General features: G+C 44.0%; 1 long non-coding RNA gene across 1 annotated transcript; it reads left to right on the top strand.

The window, feature by feature from the left end:
• Window positions 1-6,555: 6,555 nt before the first annotated feature.
• Window positions 6,556-11,522, top strand: LOC104914641. The gene is made up of 3 exons (XR_004162096.1): window positions 6,556-6,911; window positions 9,557-9,721; window positions 10,273-11,522. It is a non-coding gene; the product is annotated as an uncharacterized LOC104914641 (long non-coding RNA).
• The last annotated feature ends 3,645 nt before the right edge of the window (window positions 11,523-15,167 follow it).

Genomic DNA, 15,167 nt, shown 5'->3' with positions numbered 1-15,167 from the left:
CAGCCTGTGCCAGCACCTCACCACTCCCATAGTAAAGAACTTCCCCCTGACATCCAACCTAAATCTTCTCTCCCTCAACTTAAAACCATTTCCCCTTGTCCTGCAGTTATCTACCCTTTCAAAGAGTTGACTCCCCTCTTGTTTGTAGGCTCCCTTTAGGTACTGAAAGGCTGCAATGAGGTTACCCCACAGCCTTCTCTTCTCCAGGCTGAACAAGCCCAGCTCCCTCAGCCTGTCTTCGTAGGGGAGGTGCTCCAGTCCCCGATCATATCCTCTGGCCCCTCTCCAACAGCTCTCTTTCTTGTACTGGGGGCTTGAGACCTGGACACAGTATTTCACATGGGGCCTCACAAGAGTAGAGAAGGACAATCACCTCCCTGTCCCTGCTGGCCACCTGTCTTCTGATGGAGCCCAGGATACCATTTGCTTTCTGAGCTGCAAGGGGACACTGCTGGTTCTTGTTAAGTTTTTCATCCATCAGGACCCCCAGGTCCTTCTCCGCAGGGCTGCTCTCAAGGACCGCTCCTTCCAGTCTGCATGGATGTATGGGATTCCTCTGGCCCAAGTGCAAAATCTTGCACTTTGCTGTATTGAACCTCTTTAGGTTCACCCAGGCCCACCTTTCAAGCCCACTGAGGTCCCTCTGAATGGCATCCCTTCCTTCCACTGTGTCAGCCGCACCACTCAGCGTGGTGTCATTTGGGTTGTGTTTAAAATAATGCTCCAGCAAAATTAGCAGATGATTGTGGGGCATTGTGCGGTGTTGTATAACCACAATGAAAGGCCTTATTGTAATGTGCGCCTCTTATGGCATAGAAAATTATTGTGAGATTTGCAGGCTGAAGCCTCGTGTTAGCACTATCCCAGCACTGTCCTGTTTGTGCATAGACTGTGCTATGTTCCATAAGGAGCTGTTGGAAGACAACCCAAATGAAAGACGAGTATGCTGGAGAGGAAAAAAGAAAAGCTGTGCATGAATTGCAAAAGTGGAGGTATACCAGAGATCTCACACCACCTTTTAGCCTTTTTCACAATACAGCATTACATCCCCTGAGCACAGCGTTTTTATTTCTTCTGTCATACATCCTTAATCAGCAATACTGTATTTATTGGTACGTGCTTGAAAATACTGGGGCATAAACAAACCAGGACAAAAACCCAAAGTTGATGAAGATTAATATAGACAGTCTGGAGCACTACAAAAGAAACGGGAGGATGAATGTAGAAGATCAACACCTGATTTGGACTAGAAGTGGTTTAAACCTATGTTTGGACTACCAAAATATACATAGTTACATCAGATCACACTTCGGATATTTGGAAGCAATACAAAGTTTCTCCTGTTGGTAAATTATTCCCTTAACTGTTCACTACAGAGTTTCTTTCATTTCCCCCCTGAAACATCTGGCGGTAGATGCTGCAGAAACCCACAGTCAGCAAGATATGCAAGCAGGAACCTAACTTTAGTTCATGAGTCATCGCAGTGGATCCTATGGGACAGTTCAGGTGGTTAACGTTAAGCATGTGCTTAAGTACTTGGCTGAAATGAAGCCAGAAGAGAGGTTACTGGCTAGGTGGAGAATTGCCATCTAACAGCATGCCCTGAACTGTTTATAAAAGGGATTCATTTAAATCCTCGTTAGAGGACGCACCTCTGCTGTGAGAGCAGTGATTCGTCGACTCTCTAAATGAGTGTACCACTGTCAGCCCTCACAGCTGCCCCATTATGATCACTCTGTTCACTGAGAATACTTTAACAGGATTCTGAGCAACAGGGAGTGATGGCTTGTGACCACAGCTCCAGCCATGGGGTACCCGTTTTGTACAAATTTTCTGTCTTTCTGTTAATAGCAACTCAGTGACTGATCCACAACTGTGTTTCCAAGGCAAAAAATCCAATCTATGTGTCATCGTTCTGCCGTTGCCACTGCAGAAGCATAGAAGCAGAGCATTTGCACTCCCATCCAAACATTCACTCATCTTAAAAATCCTTGTTTTTAAACTTCCAACTTATTCTGGCCATTGCAAGCATGCTCTTTGAAGCCTGGGTCACCACAACTCTTGTGATTTATTCTGCTCACATCCCACTCTTGTGTCTGCAACCCCACCGAGTGTTACTTTTACTCCAGCTTTAGTGCTACAAACGCAAGCACAGGTAACAAGTTTACAGTTGAGATGGGCTTTGTGCTTCACAGTAAGCATACCCAAACAGCACTCACATAGAATAGATTTGTATTATCATCTATATGATCTGTATGATGTTTCCAAATAAGCCCCTATAATAACATCAGGTAATTGTTTGTTAATGAAGGAGTCATTTCAAAAGTGTATATAAATAGAGTATCTGTGTTAGTAATTTCTCTTTTCTTTTTTTTTTTTCTGAATAAAGAACTTGAAATGAAATTTTTGTTAAATACAAGGCAATTTTCTTCAGTCCTGCTATCTATATAGTATTTCTCCTTCCATATTTTCCCCAGCTTGCTAAAATCATAAGACTGGAAATTATAGTTCTAGCAGCTTTGCTAGAAAATGTCAGGCAGGCACACATTTTTTTGGAAGAACAGCAGAGTCTATTTTGTGCTGGGGAGCATTGTTTAAAATGGTGTCTCTGAAGTCCCCAGTTTCTCACTTCCAAGTCAAGGCCAACAGAGAATTGTCACTGCCAAAGGTAAGATATAGATTTAGAAGAGAACTGCCATCTCAGCAATCATTTTGAATGTTTGTATCTTTTGACATCTGGTGGCAATGATTCCCTAGAAGAGAGACTTAACTAGAATTTCTTTGTATGTCTTTCAAGCACTGAGTGTCAATCATCACTCTTTCATGCTTCCATTTTCCTTTGAATCACCATGCAGTACAGATGTTATAGTTTACTCCCCACTCAGCATTAGACAAGCTTTCCTTTCCTTTGGCAGCTTGATTCTGTGCCTGCTGAGCAAGGCCTGAGCTGGAGAAATGCTCATGGGCTTTGGAACCATGCTTGGAGCCTAGAGATGGAGCTCCTTGTCCACCTGCACCACTCAGAGGCTGAGATCATGCACGTGAAGACAGATTGCAGCACAAATGGTTGGGTAAACATCTGTGAGTAAGGGGGTAAACAACAGCATCAGTTGTTGGAAGGAAGCTACAGGAGAAAGCTTCGAGTTGTCATCTTTAAGAGACATCTTTCTTCTTACAGTATATGGAAATGTTACTTTAGACGGATGTTAGGGATGGATGCAAGAAGTCACTGACACATGCTAGCGCTCTCCTGCTAAGCAAATATCATGGCCTATATTCCCTTTGGGAACTTTTCACTGCAATCCCTCTGTTCTAGCCAAGGAGCCTTCTGCAGTCCTTCCGCACAGTGCATTGCCAACCTTCCTCTGAAATTACTGCTTGCCAAACCCAGTAGGCAGCCTGCACTCCTGGGCTGGGAAGGTGCTTGCCTTCACTGCAGGGCTAGCAGGAGGAAGACAACTTACATTGAGCAGCATTGAAATAACAACATGGAAATGATCTACTGCAACACAAACACAGAGCAGTGGAGTCACGAAGTGAAGCTGTTCTCTCCACCAGCTCATCACCTGCACCATATAAATACACATAGATCTTCCAGGCATGTTTCCTGTTTGTTTCAGCTCGAGGAAATTAGGTAGCAGAGAATACAAAGGGGTCAGGGAAAGGACCTGCCTCAAATTATGGCTTGTGCAGCTGTTCTCAGAGCAAAGTAAAGCTGCACAAAGACCACGGAGGAAAGGGAGTTTAGGCAGGTAGAAATTCTTCTTTCTGCTCTCTTTCCCCAGTGTTTGTTTTCCCTTCCCTCTTTTTTCCTATTTCCCCCCCCGACTTCTGTGTCCTGCTTCCACTCCTGTGACTTCAAAATAGCTTTTATAGCTTATCACCAACCTATTTCCTGTGCAACTGAGTAGAGAGCACAGCCTGGGCAGAAACACTGAGCATCTTGCAGCATGATCAAAGACCATCTGAAATGAGTCTTTCACAGCCCTGATTCTCCTTACCCTACCCCCAGCCAGCTTCAGTTCAACATGGACCAAATAATTCCATGATATGCTCCTACGTAGAATCATAGAATCATTAATATTGGAAAAGACCATTTAGACCATTTACTCTAACCATAAGCCCACCACCACCATGCCCACTGACCATGTCCCTCAGTGCCACATCTCCACATTGATTATAAGAGCTGTCAGTGGGTTTTTCTCCCAGCAATTGTCCAACAGGCATACACACTTCATAAAACTTCTACAAAAGCATTTGCCTTTACATTATCCAAACTGATTATTTAATGATATCCTAAATTTTCTCCCATGAAGTGTATACCCCAACTTAAGCATCTATCTCATTTGTCCTAAATAGACTCAGAGAAATCTGCTGAATCGCTGGTTTCCAGGGACATGGAATATCACTCCAAACACTTGAATGTGCTTCTAGAGGACAGAGGCTTCTATCCAGACCAATTACTTCTCTAATGCAAAATTTTCAGAGGATCACTTCCATTCAAAAACCCACAACCCTCTCAAAAAATTAATTTTCAATTGCTCTTTACTAAAGGAATGTGGGAGTGCTTGACACAGACATGTTAATGTGCTCTGTAAGTCCGTGTGGAATGGGAAAGGAATATAAACAGATTATTTCATACAGTGTAGTTCTGTCTCTGACAGAGAGGAAATGAATCTGTTCAGTGACACTATTTAACCCTCAGAGGATCAAATATTAGCAGCCCAACTTAAATAACAGCATTGTTTTGCATGCTTTATCTTCCCAAGCAGAAGCTGAGGCAAGGGAATACACACTCTTCTCGAGGAGAAACAACCTCTCTGAGTGTATTTTTCAAAAGTATTCCAGAACAAGTGCATGTTTTTGTCTGAAACTAGCTAAGCATCATTATGCTACGGCCAACTGTGCCCCTCATCTAAACTTAATTCCAGCTTAATCCCAAAGCTAAGGAGGAATGTTAAAGAATAATAACATATTCTCAAGCACATGTTTTACACATTTGTAAGAATCTTGGATGTATTAAGTTCTATTTCATAAAAAGGGAAGTTTAGCAGGCTGTGATGAAGTGTGGCTCTTTAAATCAGCAGTCAAAAGTTTTGCTAGAAGAAATAAAATGTGCAGACATCAAGGTCAAGTACAATAGGTGCCATTTCTTGTACCAGATGTGCAAGAGGTGCGGAACTGGTGCTCTCTGTTGACAAAATATCTCTCCTGTGGTACAGCTAAACTGATAAACTTTCCTGTACTACTGCTGTAGCAGAGCCTCCACCTCTTGAAGGAAATAAGTGCTGTTGATGGAAGTGCTATATTGCAAATATCACTGTGTTTGTACAAGGAGTTTCTTCTGGCAGCAGTGAGGATTTTGCTTCTTCATACCCCCAGGAGACATAGGTGTGTTGGCAATTTCCCATTGCTGGCAAAACATTGTGACAGAGACCTAGAAGGTCTCTGTCAGAGGTCTGAACAGAGCAGGACTATTGCTGAGCAATTACTGCCTTGGGCGTTTACACAGCCATAAGTAGATTACTCTTCAGAATGAAAATTGAGTAATTTCTATCTTTGGCATTGAAGTGAGCCAAATAACACTTTTCTAAACAATAACTACACAAAAAAAATAAAAAAAAAAAAAAAAGGATTGTAAGACTCTAATGTCAAAACAAACCAAAATAAACTGCAGTACAGGTGTTAAAGCTAAGTTCTAAAGAGGCAGCTGTGCGGTCAGCATCACGCTGCATAGAAAAAATCTCCATCAGTCCAAAACAAAGCTGAATTTGTGGCAGTTCTTCTTCTTTCAAAAGCTTTTTGTTCTTTGTCCTTCAGAGAATGGAATGCAGTTCCTTCTTTCATCACTACCTTTCCCTTCAAGTCTGATGCAATTTTTAGCGACTGCTTTATGATGAGAATGTGTTTATGATTCTGCAAACATGCAGAAATATTTCCTCACATTTCCTCAACTCTCATGTCCCAGGAGAGAAATGATGGGATTCATCTGGCCAAGTGTGTGCTCCCATTAGCCATCGAAGGCTCTCTAGAGTGTCAGCTGGAAAGAAACAGGCGCTATTCTCTCATTTCAAAATAGACGCCTATGGGGATAAAGGCCCTTCAAAATGTTAGGGTATTTATAACCTTTACTCGTATGTATCTACATCAGGATGGGGCGAATTGTATCCTGAAAAAGCCTGTTTCCCTCCAGTTGACTTCAAAGGGACTTGACTTTCCAGCTCCATCAGGTGTGGCTCTTTACACCTCTCTGTAGCAGTGTGGGGATTGGCCTCTGTGATAGAATGAGAGGGAAAGTTGCACTGGGAAAGTTTCAGTTTAGGTATTAGGAACAATTTCTTCTCTGAAAGAGTGATGAATCACTGGCACAGGCTGCCCATGGAAGTGGTGGAGTCACTGTCCCTGGAGGTGTTCAAGAACCATGTGGATGTGGCACTGAGGGACATGGGCGGTGGGCATGGTGTGATGGGCTGCTGGTTGGACTAGATGGTATTAGAGGTCTTTTCCAAGCTTAATTATTTTGTAATTCTATGATTCTATCTAAGAAGAGACCAGTCTCACTCCAAAATGTCCTACTACCTCAGCTCCTTCTGTAACATTGCTGCACAGGTATGCACATTTAGCTCATGGTTTATGCTTCTATCATTCCAGTTGAGCATCCCTAACTGCACCTGACAGGAACCCCCCGCAGGTTGGCCTACATGCAGAAGTTCAAGCCCTTCAGGCCCTCCTCTGAAGCTGATGGGACTCTCTCTGTAGTGAACGCTTCCTGTAAGGCTGCAGGTAGTGCTGCCCTTGGACAAGAAGACAACTGCATGAGAAAGCCATGTTGCCGCCCACACGTCAGATAACTGCTGGTAACCAACCCTCACTGCACAGCCAGCCATAGTGGTGGCATGGTGTAACTCAAGGTGTGTCTGACATGACAGTGGATCCTGTTGATCAGCTTGGTGCTGCTGCAGACACAGCCCCGTTCCCCTCCACCATGCCCCACTCCCAGTCCTATCTCTCTGCCTCGTACTCCCTGTCACTGGGGCTCCTCCAGCACTGCTGGCAGCTATTTGAAGCTTAACCAGCATGAGAAGGGATGCATTTTCTGGCACATTGGCTTCCTGGTCTGGCTCACCTCACTGCCACAGGTGCACAGACGGGAGGGAGTGAAGGCATTGCTGAGATCAGAGGGCAGGGAAGGGGCTGAAACTCCAGAGAGAGCATTGCCACAAAGCCAGAAACTGGGATCTCTTTTTTTTTTAAATTACTTGGATAGCCCAGTTTCTCTTGTAGCTATGTAATAAAATCAGTCTGAAACTTCTAACCAAAGTTGTCAGAGAAGTCATTTGCCAACACTTGGTTCTCTGGCAGCCCTTAGGAAAAGAGCACATTGCCCCATGCCGCTTCCTGGGGGCTTTCTCTGTCTGTGCTCAGAGCAGAGAATGCTGGTCCCACAGCAGAGCCTCAAAAGGCTACCTCCTCTCTGGAAGGAAAATGGATTAGATGGATACTGCCCCTCACCCCAGAAGCAGCCATCATCCCCAGATCCTCCAGGCTGCTCTGATTTTCCTGTGCTACTTATTAATGTTTACAATTACAAATGAAGTTGACCTGCTGAGTTTTTAATGAAGGCACATTTTTAAACACTGTAATCAAAGAACTTTCGATTGGATTAAGACTTTCATTGTGCTACCAGTTTAATTACAGAACTTGTAATCATAAATAAGCTTTTGCTTTACTCCTGCCTTTCAGACAGGTGACAGCAAGGTTTTCTCATTCGTTATCGCTGAGTATTTGATCCTAACTGTGGGTCAAACTCCAGTGGCTAGGACTTCTACGTGGCATCCCAGGCAGTGTGAGTCAGCCTTGGACACACACAGTTCCAGGGTGAGATGTCACCAGCCACACTCAGTCCACGTGACACATATCAGCGATGCAAAGAATTCTTGAGGAGGAGGTGCTACTTGAAACAAACAATTGAGCTGAAGGGGGTACTGTTTGACAAACACTCCAAGTCAGGATAGATGCTGCAAGATGTTGTCCTGCTCCCCCTTGTCCATCATACCCAGCCTTGCTGTCTTTGCCAGCACCGTCACTTCTGGATTAACATGGCAAGACAGAATCAAGAGACCGACATGGTTGAAAGCAACCTTCCCGTTCCCGTTCCCCTTCTCTTCCCCTTCCCCATCTCCTTCCTTTTCCCCTTCTCCTTCCCTTTCCCCTTCCCCTTCCCTCCCCTCTATGTGATAGCAGTGACACATTTGTCTGCTTAAATGCTGAGCAAAGTGAATTCTAAGGAGAAAGGTGAGAATGAATGCCAGCAGAAGTTTAGAGGTCGTTATTAAGTGCGTGTCCTACGAAGAAAAAAATGGTAAATGTTAATTATTTCTGCACTGTAGCTCCAGAGAAGGGCAATGCATTTAAACAGCATTTGAGAACATGGTCTATCTACCAGCTTCAAACCACCCCAGTTGGCAAGCCTCCTAATTTGGGGCAGGCTGGGATGTCATACAGCAAAGGAGGTCTGAGCAATAAGCAAAACACATTGAGACCTTAGTTTCAGTTCTGCTTTGTCTTGCAGCCCAGTCATTTTCTAGACTTTGAACTTGCCACAAGCACACACAGTGCTCAATTTAAGGACTGGTTTGTAGGCAGGATGTGCTGCAACTGCCAGAAGAGATTAATTGAAAGAGAAGTATAAATGAACACCAGTAGCTGTGCACACACACACACACACAGAGTTATCAATTTAAATAGTTCAATTTAGAAAAGATTGAAATAAATTGGCACAATCTTCTTTTTGGACAGATTAGAATCCACATGCCTTGGGCTTGTCAGGTACAAAGAGAGTGTTTGATCTGCACTACCACCAAGAAAAGGAAACTGTAGCTGTGACTATACAAGCTATAAAACATAGTTACAACAAAATAGGCATAAAAATAGCCATGAGCTGCCCATATTTTTTGCAGAAATTACCTGCACATGCATTGTACTAAATTTAGTTGTAGCTGATGGCAATTTTATGGTAGCAAAGTAATTATTTTGTTTTACTATCAATAGTGTCAAGAGTTCACATTAAATGATTTACCACAATGCAAAAAGAATTTAACAAGTGCAACTATGTAGTCATTTAATTCTGACTATTACATAATTCCTAAGATTTCATGGACATCTGTATTATGTGTACTCAGCATACAGGTAAGAGACAGAAGCAGAAATTTATTACTGTTTCAAAGAGAAGAACAAGCAAATAACCTGATCGAAGCACAAAATCATGGAGTTATGGTTTGGGTTGGAGGGGACCTCACAGCCCACGCTGCCCCAACCCCTGCCGTGTGCTGGGCTGCCCCCGACCAGCTCAGGCTGCTCAGTGCCCCATCCAACCTGGCCTTGAGTCTCCAGGGATGGGGGACCACAGCTTCTCTGGGCAGCTGTGCCAGCGCCTCACCACCCACTTGGGAAATAATTTCTGCCTAACATCCAATAGAGTATGATATTACTAAAACTATGAATGTGATATATAACATATAATATATACTAATCATACCTTTTTCTGTCTTTGAAGGAGCTGGAGCGAGAAGCATGCATCCATATGCTGGTGGAAGCATCCATCCTATTGCAGAGCCAGGCCCTTTGGCTGAAGCAATGTAGAGATGGGAGTCATGGAAGTCATTCCTCTCAGCCTACAGCAGACCAGATGAACTTACTTCTCCACGTTTTTCACTCCCAGGTATCCAAAAGGACATCACTCGGTGTTTTATTTGCTTAGTCAATTTGAGCAGAGATCAAACACTGATCTTTCCAAAAGATAGAAAACCACGGCTTTGTCAAGTGTGACTAAATAAGAAGTTACAATGGCAACAGCTGCTCAGTCTGACCTCTCATGTAAGTGCTGCTACAGGCATTCATGAACACATTTAGTAAAAAGGGAAAAAAGGTGCTTGTTAAATTGATCTATCTGTATTAGCTATTCCGTATGAAAGTGCTGGCAGTCAGAGATTACTGCTCTTCATGCCACGGTGAGAGCCTCCATCCCCTGCAGTGCTGAACCCAAATCACAGACTTAATCTGGGAGTCCCTGAGGAAAAGTGGGGAAGTTCCAAGAGCACAAACAGCTGGCAGAGGGCAAGTGTCAACAGGCTGTGTGCTTCCCCAGTATTCAGTCCCAGCACTTGGGAAATGCTTGCAGGCAAACAGAAATGCAGATATTTTATGGGGTTAGTTTATGTAACTTGGAGGATTCATGTGAATGTCACTGCTGACTTTTGCTTTCATTTTCAGGATTGCTGAATTTTATGCCGTCAAACCCTTCATTTTAAAGTCAATTTCAAATCTTGCAACAGAAGATGGTTTCTGTCGCTGTGTTTATAGCCAGTAAGAGACAAGGTTACCCCTGAGCTGCATAACAAACTGATACAACATCCTATACAGCCTGGTTTCCTTCTCATGAGACTTAGTTCCTCAGACAACAAGCAAATACATCACTCCACTTGCTTGGAGAGGACTTTCACTTCCTTCTGATGTACACTACCTCAAGAATGATTAAACTTTGGGCTTATTTTGCAAAATGCATTTCTGCTTCACCCAGCAGCTCTGCATTGTGGCACCATTGCTGGCTGAGCTGCAGGTCTGCAAGGACGCCTGTGCACGTTCCAGAGTATGCAAGTGAGACACTTCTGCCTCCTCGCTGCTCAGAAGGACGTGGCACGGGGCTCGGCACTACAGTCTTGGAGAAGTAAGCACAACTTCGGTCTCTCCCTGCCATCTCCCCAGGAACACACAGTGCATTACAACTTTGGGCATCAGTCCTTCTTTTCTTGCCTAAAAATAGAGCTGGAATGGGACTGTTTGAGACACAGCCTTATGGTAAACAAGGAAATTGAGCACACAACCACACAAAGCTTTGTTTATTTTTCTGTCAGGATATGTAAACTGTTAAAATATATTGACTGTAGTTTATTATTTTGGAGCCAATTCCCAACAAGTTTAAGAAAACCTGCTGCTGCTCGGCTGCTCCAGCACACTGCAGATCTCAAAGGCTACTTGCACGATTACAGGCTTTACTGCAGCAGGCATTTTGATTCATTTAGCACACAAGGTAAAAGACGTGTAGCTCTATGCCAACTAGTATAAACATTTATATTACGATTGCCTAAAATTGTCCATTATAACCTAATTTTCAATTGTCTATGGGGTAGGCAAACATTTGCCTGTTTTTATGTCAGATTGAAAGTAGAAATCCATTTTCATGGACAAAAAACCCACCCAAACAGCCCAGCCTGACTCAGAGCCACACAGAACATAGCATGCTGGACCTGTCACAAAGAGCTGAGACTCTCAGGTTGGATGGATGCTCAGCTTCACCTGGAACACCAGTTGCAGGTTTGATCACCACAGAATAACAAGGACATAAAGCTATCTGAGAGTGTCCAAAGGAGGGTAACAAAGATGGGGAGGGATCTAGAAGAGAAGATGTATGAGGAGCAGCTGAGGTCCCTGAGGCTGAGGTGTGCTCAGCGCAGAGCAGAGGAGCTGAGGGGAGGCCTGATGGCGGCTGCAGCTCCTCACAGGGAGCGGAGGGGCAGCGCTGAGCTCTGCTCTGTGTGACAGCGACAGGGCCCGAGGGAACGGCATGGAGCTGTGTCAGGGGAGGGGCAGCTGGGGGTCAGGGAAAGGGGCTGCACCACAGGGCGGTGGGCATGGCCCCAAGTGCCAGAGTTCAGGGAGCATCTGGACAATGCTCTCAGACATATGATCTGAGTTTTAGGTGGTCCTGTATGGAGCCTGGAGTTAGACTTGATCCTTGTGGGTTCCATCCAACTTGGGATATGATATTTATGACACTTTTCCAGGCTTGTGTGGGCAAGTGCAGCCATTCTGACATTTCCAAACCCTTGAGTATCTGAATTTGCAACCCAAACATTGCTGAAGCTCAGCTTGCAGCGTAGACATGCTTCCCCTAAGTCTATAACTCTTGGGAGCTGAGATACTTTATTTTATCATCTGTGGTCTGTTGGTGGCTCTTCTGCTGTTCCCCATGGCTCACCTGTGCTCTGTAAGCCAAGGAAGTCTCCTGACATGGGAATAGATGGTCAGAAGAGCATGCAAGGTTCTCAAGAGTGTACAGAAAAAACACTCCAGGAATCTCTTTTTTGTCACAAAATCATAATCTTCACCATTATCGTGCCATTTCTTTCATCCGTGGCTATTAACAGGACTAACTGTCAGTGCTGGGAGCAGACCAAACACATCAACCAGCAAATATGTAAGGTGGAAGCCATTAACTGGGCTGCCTTCCTTCTCTAACACTGAAGTATCACAGACAACCCAGAAAAAGCATAAAAAGAACAAAACCAACAGTGTGGAGATGCGATCAATGAGGATTCAATAGTGTTTACGTGGAAAGTTTGTAAAAGGCCGTGTGACCTTTTAGACAAAGGCATCATCTCTCCCACACAAGTATTTTTTATGGACTCTGCATCCTATGTCTTGCTGCCCTGTCTTTTCGCAGTAAGACTGACATCCTGGCATGTCTTCCTCGCCTCATATAAAATCCGTGACATCCTTGCCACCACTTCCCTTACAGATGCCTCCCAGTAGCCCAGACCCTTCCATTAAGGAGGATTTATCCCCTGTGCCCCTCCATTGTCCTCTTGACTTCATCTTATTTCTCCAGCATTCCTGCTTTTTCCCCTCCCAGTCTGGGAGGATGACACACGTTTGTCATGCAGCAAGAATGTCAGTCAGTCTGTGAAGGTAGCCAGTAGGGCAAACTCAGCATTTTCTCCCCTGCAACCGACTGACCCTTCCCCTCACTGATTTGTCATGCTTTCTTCTGGCTCTGGAAGAAATCCCTCTGGGGTATCAGAGCGGCACTGCACAGCAGTCTGTGATGTTTCTTCCTGTTCTTGCAGAGCCTTCTCAGAATTTTTTCTTTAGATCCAGGAAATGATCCATTGCTTAAAATTAAAGCCTTTCTGAATACCATCCAAACTGTGATATGGGCAGCTAACTTTACTGTATACTTTAAAAGAAATCATGGTATAGAGTGCATAATGTTTACAGATGTCTTCTTACTAAATTTACACCCATAGTTTTTGCATAGCTGATCTCAGAAACAAGAATGGGTATACTGAAAACTGGAAACTACACAAGGATGGTGAGAGTTTTGCTGTTATGTTAAGAACTGCATGAAAGAGAGGAAGCAATTAATGCACTGCCTTGGTAGGACAAGAGCTTTGAAGGGACTTATATGTGCTCAGTGCAACAGAAGAGAAAGTGAGAGTGCCACAGATGACATGCTCCTTAGCACGCAAAAGAGGAACAGAGACTTTGAGGAGATGCAACAAGGCAAGGAGAAGGAAACAAGGAGACAGCCAGACAGTCTCTGGAGCAGAGAAGCAGGGAGGAGCTAGGCTGGGAACTCAGAGAATCTCCCAAATTGTCACAGCTTTGCCCTTCTTCTCCCTAGGGTGGACAGCAGGAAGCTGAGTTATGCTTCCACAACTTCTTGCTGCACATGCATATGCCCAGGGGAGACTGCAGCTAGAACAGGCAGAGGACACACGGGACCACAAAACATGGATAAATGGGGATTTCGCTCAGTTCAAACTGTTGGGACAGAAAACAAGATATGGGCAGATGATGTGGTTAGATGCACTCCTGACTATATACCATAAGTGTGTTTTAAATGCTTATTCCTAACAATGTAGCATTCCTAAAGCATGCTCTAACGCGGGAGTCAGAGCAGTCATTAGTCTCTGTCCATTCAAACAGGCAGATCTTTTCAGCAGAGTCCCTCTCTCAGCAACAGGGGCCAAGAGGACAAGAAAAACTAAAGGTGCAGAGCAGCTGGAGTGAAGAAAGGGAAACTGGAGAGAAAAGAGATCCTCCTGCCCAGTGAACTACATGTGGTGGACGCACAAGGCATGGGGCAGGGGAGAGAAGGGGAGATAAAGTTATAATGAATGGCACAGGAGATGTAATTGTGTCATTAAAGGTCACAGAGAATAAAAGTACAAGAGCAAAAGGAAGCCAGCAGAAGTGGAGAACTGGTGGGGGAGAACATGCAAGGAGAACTGTTATGGAAAACTTTACAATGGAAAGTGATGCTGGGGTTCACAGCATTACATGCGGGCAAGGCTGATCTCCAGTTCCATGGCTTGAACCTGAATCCAGTGGTTGAAACCTGCTTAGAAGTACAAACCTCATCTTCCAAGTTCTCCCGGGTAGTGACTGACTACCTCTTCTGGGTAATAAAGAAATTCAGAAGTTGTTATTGCTCACACTGAAGAATTTGGCACTGGCAGTAATTGTTATCGTGTGCTTTTACAATGGTCCCCATCACCAGCAGTACCTGAGCACACAAGGAAGTTGACAGAATCAGGGCAGCGAGGTGCACAGCTGCCTGCAACATGTCATGGGCATGGCTAGCAGTCTGTAGCTCACTTCGGACAGCCTCTGCCCATACTCTGTGTTACAGATTGAAAAGAAAGCTTCCAGTGCACTCATTTAATTTCCATTTACAAGAGATTATAATTTTAAAATATTTGTGAAGCGTTATCCAGAGATACGGAAGATTTTTTTTAATACATCAAAAGCCTTCATAAAGTGCAGGGGGCTGCCTGGAAAAGCTAGGTTTTAGATCGCAAACACTTGGTATCAGAGCAGCTTTCCACTGAGAGCTGTAGTATGCGTTCACATTTCTGTTACAAATCCTCACTCAGCTGCTGAAGGAGCTAAGCCAATTCTGAGGTTCTTTTTACTTCTTCACCCTCCCCATGGGAGACCAGAGGGCAGATATTCTTTCCACTTGAAGAGCAGTTACCTAGAATTTTTGACAAGTCCTTTGTAAACAGACAAAAGAAGATTAAAAATAAATACACTTGTTGGAGTTTACTTCACTGAATACAGGAATTAAGAATAGTTGGTTCTTAATTTGTCACCCAATTTCTCACATATGTTAAAGGCTGTTATTCTTGAAGGAAATAGCCTCTTCCTCAGCAAAAAACATCACATTTGTACTAGTTATTATAGAGAACATAAAATATCACTGATAAAACTATTGCAACAAAACCAAATAGTGTATTCAAGTGCTCATCTACCAAAATTTAAAATACTCATTCATTTTATGCATCAGTGGATGAAAAGTAATTCCTCTAAAACTAAATCTACAG

The sequence above is a fragment of the Meleagris gallopavo genome, chromosome 1 (genome assembly GCF_000146605.3).
Source record: "Meleagris gallopavo isolate NT-WF06-2002-E0010 breed Aviagen turkey brand Nicholas breeding stock chromosome 1, Turkey_5.1, whole genome shotgun sequence".
NCBI classification, from domain to species: domain Eukaryota; kingdom Metazoa; phylum Chordata; class Aves; order Galliformes; family Phasianidae; genus Meleagris; species Meleagris gallopavo.
The sequence above is the reverse complement of the archived record's forward strand: the minus strand, read 5'-3'. Positions and strand labels throughout refer to the sequence as shown.